Source organism: Rhopalosiphum maidis, chromosome 3 (assembly GCF_003676215.2).
Source record: "Rhopalosiphum maidis isolate BTI-1 chromosome 3, ASM367621v3, whole genome shotgun sequence".
NCBI lineage: Eukaryota > Metazoa > Arthropoda > Insecta > Hemiptera > Aphididae > Rhopalosiphum > Rhopalosiphum maidis.
In genome coordinates, this window is record NC_040879.1 from 64672862 (window position 1) to 64681786 (window position 8925).

Below are 8925 nucleotides of genomic sequence, written 5' to 3' on the forward strand. Positions count from 1 at the left end.
ATAAGCTGTCGATCTATTCAAATTCGTAATAGCACAGTCGTGTGTTCGTAGTGTACATTACACGTGTATGAGAGACGCGTTATCCCACCGGCGAGCGCGTTTACATCGAATCGAACCCAAGGGAGATGTATAGTCACCATCGTCATCGTAGACCGATAAGGGTTTTACTTTTGATTCGGCACAATGATAAAAATTAAATACGAATGTATGAGGACGCGGACTTGCCCGACAAATAATATAGTACTTACCTAAATTGTTGCCAAAGTCTACAACGGTACCATATGAAATATTACTGGTTTTAATTACTTTTTGACGAGAACATAAAACAGTAAAAGCCATAACGGTAGATATTCTATTGAACTGCGCATACACAGACACGAGCTATGTGTATTTATATTTTCATGAAGGGTGACGCACCGCTCCTAATATTTATTTTACGGTGAGGGATAAATTAACTAAGTTGATTAATAACGGTGAACGCTGTAAAACAGCAGTTGTGATTTAAATATTATTAGCAGCAACCTTAAAGGAATTCTCGGCACGTTATAAAATGTGATGAAAATTGATTACACATTATTTTAATTAAACCTGAAAGGAACTACTGCTATGGAGTGGTGACTGTAGGTCTTTTTCTCGAAACGATTCATACCGTTATATTTTCATGTTTAATTTGACATAGAGTTATATGCAAAGACAAAAATAAGTTCTTATACGAGACCTACCAGGTAAAAAAAAAATACTTATGTATAGTTCCTAAAAACCAAAAAAATTATATAATATATACAGCAAAAAAAAAAAGGTACGTATTTAAGTTTCTACACTAATTGTTTATCTATTATTATTATAATATATATTATATGTTATACGTATACCTACATTTCATAATCTATTAATTGCGAAAAATACATATTTTATATTTTATTTCGCTAATATTGGAAACCTAAATATTTAACATAATTGTATTGATTAATTTTGTTAGTTGAAGAATTTAAAATGTTGTTATCAATAAAATTTTCTTTTTTCGGCAAATTTTTGACTGATCTTAGTTTTTGTGTTATTTGTAATTATTATTTTTATGTATGTATTTATTTGAAACAGTTTTTAAAATTTCAATAATTTTAAAAGTTTGTGGATTGTGAATGTTGGTGATAAATATTAAGAAGATTGAAATCCGATTGAAATAAAGTTGTACGTGCATTTGTTGTATGTGTTTCGTCAGAAGATTACTGTGGACACATTTTAGATGAAAAAATACTAATAAATCTATTAAATAATGATAATTACAACGATTTGTTATTGTTGAATTTTCAAGTTTATTTGCTAAAAAATATTCTGTAAAACATTCTTTCATTTTCTATAGGTTGAGAAAAGGAAGTCCAAAAATATGCATTAGCCATTTTCTTACATCGTTATTTGCTGTTTTTAATAAATGTGGCATGTAAACTATATTTTAATTGAATTTTATGAAACCTAGCTTTTTTCAAATTAAATCGACAACCAAAGACTTTCAAGAACTGCTTGATACATTGCTTTTTAAAAATCTAAAATAATTCTTATAGGTACTACCAATAACACTAAATAAAACTATTAATAATTTGATATTAGTATAGATATTAATATAGTTATGGATTTAAAGATTATTTAAGGGGGGGATAACAAACTGGTAATAAGGATACTTAATAACATATAATTGAAAAAATATTTCAGCGGTGAAGGATTTTTCATTAATACTTTAATAATCACTCATTAATTTAGTAATAATTAAAAAGAAGATCATTGGTTGATGAGCGTTCATCACGTTACACCCCATTCATTTATAATACAACCACTGGTTTACCATCTATATAAGCGAAAACGTGGCTTATAATTTACAAAATCTTAAATAAAATATTTATCTAAAATAAAAGCCAACACCACATTATTTATCATTTTATATTGTTACCCATTCAAATCTACTCTAGTCATTTTCCCAATTTTTATTCACGTATTAATAAGAGTCAAACATTTATATTTTATAGTTCAAAAAATAAATTTAATTAAAATTCAACCTTAATAAGTGTGTAATGTATATTAAAAATAATATTCTAAGATCTGTTTATAGTTAAATACCTTTGAAAAAATTTCATGTTTGAATATGAAGCGTAAAACGATTGATAGAAATTTCTTATTGAATTCGCTGAGAGAAAAATTTAACTCTTGATTTTTAAATTATAAAAGGTTCTAATTTAAAAAATTATTAAATAATGCAACTTTATTGACGCACACGTGTAGATCGTTTAAATTGTGTTAATTCGGGGATATCAAACTTTTGGTACATTATTGAAAATTATAAGAAAAATCGAGGAATAAATTGTATTATTTTGAAAATGTAACTTTTATTTTTAATTTAAAATATTATGCATACACTTTTATATACTTTTCCTCAAAACAACAAGTTCTTCAAACCTTAATCAAGAATTATTATGGATTGGTGTACGTGTGTATATAATATTATTACTTATTAGTATCTATGCGTTTATTTAGTTTTAAATTAAACTCATTGAACCATTTTAATTGGTTTATAAATATATTACAAAACTTGGGCTAGATCCGGTTTTAAACCAAATAGTTTACGACAAATATTTGTGTTCATGATAGGTTTGGTAGTAAAGTTTTAAACCAAATTATCTTAAATATTAATGTATACGTTTGCTAAATTATATATTAAATCTATATAATATAATTAATTGTTTAGTTTGAAATCCAATAACATTTATTTTTGAAAATGTTGAGTCGACCTATACAAAAACTTGAACTTATAGTACCTATAAGCATTAAGCAATCAATATGAATAATTTGTATTGGAACCTTCACTAGTGCTGAAACGTCAATATAGTTTACAATTTTCTTAGTAATTAGTACTTATTTAACATACTTATCGCTGTTCCATTATTAATTTAGTAATCATAAAGAAGTCAATAATAAGTAAAAACTTGAAGTCAATAGTGTAATAGAATATATTATTCTGGTTAGATTCACTCCACATATATATGTATCTATATATGATAAAACTTCAATACATTCCTATATAATACATTATATCGTATATATTGTATACATTTTACTATACAATTATTATGCCTGGATCTATTCCATATTATATACAAGGCTAGTTTTTTTATGGTTTTTTTCGTGGTTTTACGAGCAAAATTTTCTTTCTGATTTCTATAAAATAATGGTAATTGGTTTGATTCAAGTCTGAAAGTCAATAAATTTTAATATGTTACAAAATATTTTATTCTAGAGATTATCTTATTATTAAAAATTACTGGTTACAATCATAAACATGAATGAAACTGAATAATCAGAAATAATTTATTTTTACGTTGATTTTATGAAAGAACTACTGATATTAACAAAATTTTTTCAATATGCTATTGAATAATAAGGTCAATGAAATTCTTAATTTAAAATAAAATATCATACTATCATAGTTATAATTGATTTATACGAGTGAAAAAGGTCACATAGCGATAGATCATTATTGTAGACCATTTGATTTTCAATAATATACTGCAAGTTTACTGCAAAATTATACTAAAATTATTTTATACTGAATGCAAAAATAATGTGTCTATTGATTTTAAAATATTATATTAATATTATTTTTATATTTCCTGTGAATAAAAATACGTTGTTAAAGTTTCCGATTGGGATTAGAGAACTTTTGGTACTTTAGAAATGAATTTTTAAGATTTCCTTGAAATTTTAAAAACGCAGTCAACACAAATTTCAATCGATTTATTGTAAATATAAAAACTGTAAATTTTGTGATACAGATTGTGCATTTTTAACAATATATTTTGTTTTAGCTGTTGAGTTATAAATTAAAAATCACAAACATAATCTAAATATTTGATACCTTTCATAAAAATAAATTAAAATTATTTCATATTATTCTGAAACTCAAATAACGGTAATATTGTTTAAAGATAATGATAATGTTATTGTTTGTGATTATTTTTAATCTTATTTAAAATTTTAAGGTTTAACATATTAATATAATATTTCAATATTAACTTATATTTGAATCATAATTTTATAATGGGAAAAATGTTATTTTGTATTTAATAGCTTAAAACTGTGAAATAGTCATATTTTTATACCTAATAATATACCGAGTGTATTAATCAAGTGAATTATTTGTCTTTCTTTTAAAGAGGATGCCACACTGTCTATGTTGTTTTCGTCATATAGAAAATATGTGTTAAACAGTTTTGATTTTGTGTTGAGTCAATTTACTAATTATAAGACATAAAGGTAATAATATTATTTATATTTTTTAGTGGGTTATTACGGTATTTTTATTTTCTAAGCAAGTTATAAGAATTTTTTTGTCAGATTCTATGTAATGGTTTTTTAAAAAGTTTTTTTTGGTTTTATTAGAATAATTCATGCATTAATAATGATGATTCTACAGTCTGCATTCATACTATTTTAATTATTACCTATAGGTAGAGTTAAAAAATAAAAATATATACATATTATAAAATCGTATCAATACTTTTTAATCACGAACGAACCCATTAACTTTTGAAATCCAGATATCAGTGTCGACCAATTAAATTCCATGTAACAATCAGTTCTTTGAAATTTAGGTGAAAATAAATATTTTATTATTTAGGTCAATAATCATAACTATTAAAAAAGTATTACATCCGTATTAACTTTAATTAACTATTTTAATTAAACAATTTAACCAATAAAAAAAAAAAAGTTATAGGGAAATATAATATTATACATAGTGAAAATAAGATTGTTATTGATAATAATACATTTCAGAAATTAAAAAAAATATAAGATAGTCAGGTAGTAATTATTATTTTATGATTGACTGAAGAATTATAAAGTGTTTTCTTTAAAATGCATTGAGAAGAGGTTATACACTACCACTCCTTACCCGTCACTATGACTAGGATCGTACATCATGCTCATTAAAAACGTTTATTAAAAATTAAAACTGTCATAAATAAATGTTAATTATTCGTTTTTTAATTATTAAATTTTAGGTCGTTCTTTATTATTACCTACTTGATTGTAAGTCACGTCAAAAATATTGTCGACTATTCAAGCGTAAATGGTGCAAGTAATAAAAATAGTTGTATGAATTTTTCTGAAGAGGAAGTTCATAACTTTTAATTTTATAATAAACCCTTTTTTCATAATTATATATATAAAAAAAAAATGTCTATAATATTTGTTAAAACTATATTATCATATTAATAATGTTTTCATTTTAAAATGACACATGTTAACTATAGTTTTAATTTAAAATTCCCGATAAGGAGCCAATGAGCTCCTTCTCTCTTGCCACCAACGCTTATTATTTTAAACGTCGTACATTAAGTTATGTAATTTTCTCTTTGCATCATTAATATTAAGTTAAAATTGTAACTTAAGAAAATATTTTGTTTTTAAACATTTTATAAACTTTAATGTTCTTAAATTATACCTATGTTAACTATATATATGATGGATCAAAGTTTAAATTGATTAACTTAAATATCTTTTAATCAGTAGTCACCCTTTAGAAATTAAAAAAAATATTATTTTTCATAATATCTTGAGAACACATATTATAAGATAATATACATTTATGTTATACAATTATTATAATATATAGCTTAACTTTATATTTATCAAGAGATAATTTGTTTATTTATTCATTATTATTTTTGTTTTGTTAAGAAAATATATATTGGCACGGTTTATTGAAAATGTGTTGGTGGCAGACAATTTATTGACTTTGCGGTTTCTTAATTATTAATTTTCAACAAATCTTGACATTATTCAACGTTTTCAATCATAAACTGAAAAAATTTTCTTTTAACCAATATAATAACGAAAATGACATATATTTTATAATTACAATAAAGCATACATTCACAAACACATGATATTTATGTTGTAAAAATAAATATGTTATATAGGTGTGAAATATATCATTATTATCTTTTCATATTGATACCATGCTTAACAGTTAACGTTATTCACTTTGTTCAAATGTCTTTATCATAGATTGAATAATAAATATTATTAAGAAGACAATTACATTTTTAAAAAAATGACAAATTAGACATGAATTAAAAGATACGCTAAACTTTGATATACGTATATTACCTCTAAATAAGGGGAATTAAATTATATATTTTTGAATTCAATCTTAGGTTAGGTTACACTGTCAACATAAAACAGAATACACGTCATTTTTTTATTATCCATTCTGATTTTTTTTTAATCATTATCTGATTAAAAAAAAAATATAATAATAATAATAAAAAGATTTACAACTATAAGCATAGCTTGTATTGGGGAGTTTTAATTTTGTTTTGATTTATCTAATAAAATTTGCATTTAGTTATGAAAATATATGAGTGATTTCAATAATTTTATGTATAACTCAAATGTATTTACAATAATTAATTTAAATTAATTTTAAGTATTCTATAATGCTATAAATTTAGATATTTTTATATCAAATTGATTAAAGAAGATAATAGCATATTTTTTATGATATAAATTCTTAAGACTAAGTTAATGTCTCATAAATATAACGAGTAATAAGCAAATAAATTATTTTTAATCTTAAGCATCTTAAAAATATATTTAATTATAATATACTTATTTAAGTGCTTTTTAAAGAAATAAAATAAAAATATTCTTGTCTCCCCTAAAATATACCATAATATTAATAACTGATTATAAATAATACAAAAAAAAATAAAAACCATTCATACTATATTTATTAAATTATCAATATGGTAATTTCATTTTGGTAGGTGAGGTTATATAATTTAAAATTGTTCAGATTGTAAGAAACCTTTATTTATCGTCTTATAAAATTAATTGCAAGTATGAATGAATATGTATTTGTTTAGACATTATACTATATAAATACAGATATGCTCGAGTAAAGATAATAAATAGTTATTTAAATTAACCTGAAATTTGAAATCATTTAGCAATGAAAATAATGGAAATGTATAACAAAATGTTATTAAATTGTGTATAACTATTATGAGAATGATTTAAGCGGAACTACACAACACATTTCGATTTTTTTCATTGTAAATCGTGAACGCCATAGTTTTATTCACTGATTGGGGATGGATCAATCACAACATTTTTTTTTAGCCTTATACGAACAATAATCACATTATGCGTAGGTATACGTGTGCACGTCATTATGAATTAAAAAGTTTTCATCAACAAATATATGTAAGTTACATATTATTATTATTATTATTGTACGTCAGTAGAACACAACCGAAGCTCAAACGACTTAACAATATTATGAAGTACTGTCCAGATAACGAGTATTATATACTTATGCCTATAGGTAGTATCAGTATTTCGGTAGGAAGACTAAAAGAGGACACGGGAGTGTCTATATAGCGGAAAAAAGCGATCCGATATAATAATATGAACGGGTGTAAGAAAACGAGATGACCGGTTGTGCATGACATGCGGGTCCTACCTACTCATAGCGGACCGCGCGTGTCCTATAGTTTAGTGAGGCGCAAATGAGTAATATAATTATTATTATAATAACGTGGTCCTCGCCATAATGATAATGGTAATGTAGGTATTATAACGGATACAAAATGTAGTGCATCACGACATCTGTAGTGTACATGATTTAATGATATGCGAGTTCGTTGCCCAAACTACAACTCTAAAATATGCAGTTTTTATAGGACACAGTTAAATATAATATTATACTCATAATCGGTGCTATTGTAGATAGGTACTAAACATTTACATATTATAGTGGATCACGACCAGTATACCTGTTTGTACTGTTTGTAGGCTTTCCAAACGCCTACTGTGAATTGACAATTATTTATTTATTATTGTTATTATAATTTTTAGGTATAGACCTAACCATATAGGTTGTGAACCAAGGCATGTATCTTATAAAATAATTAAATTTTGGATAGTATATTCGTCTTGAACATTTTATATATTAAATTTGACGGTGTTCGTAAGAAAGTGCATGAGTAATTTTTCGACCTTTTTATATTATGCATTAACTTAGTAGTAATTTCCAACCTGCAACATCGTTTGATACTACCGTAAATCGTCCATGTGCATTTATCCGTTATTAAAAATAAAAAAAATGTGTTTGTGAGAAAGGGCATAAGTAAACTTTATATGCATTATAGTTATAACTATAGTAAAATCAGCTCACTGTTACCTTGTCTAATGTTTTGATAGTTATCTATAATATCTATCAAATACTATTTTATTAGTTATAAATTTTATATTATTTTAATTGATGCTTGATTATTTTTAAATGTTTTTAATAGTATTTATTAGTAGCCATTACTATCTTTCAATGAATTTTAAAATAAGTTAACAATTATTGAAACAAAATGGAACAAAATATAAATGACCCAATCGTCTCAGACGAAGAAATTGATTAATTTATATGCATTTTATATTTATCATTTTTTTTTTATTATTTTAATTACTCATGTTCCTGCGATTTTTAAATTGTAATTTATTTATCAGCTTACATAACCAATTATGTTATGTTTTGTTTTTTTTATTTCAAATTATTTACTAAAAACATACTTATACACAGTTATGTTTGTAACAAGATGGACATATATATACCCACCTTGGTTTGAAATCATTATATTTTATTTAAAGGTTTAATTTATGTTTGTATATAACGGTTTAACATTTAAATAAAGTTTATGGATTTATTCTTAAAATCATAGTAAATATATGTTTGTTTTGCTTGTTAATAGGTTGAACAATATTTTTAACATAGTTTTAAATTGTGTCGTTGTATAAAAATATTATCATAGATATCTTGAAAATATTTAATAAATAAATCATTTATATCTAAATAAATATCTGATTATTATTTTTTATTTT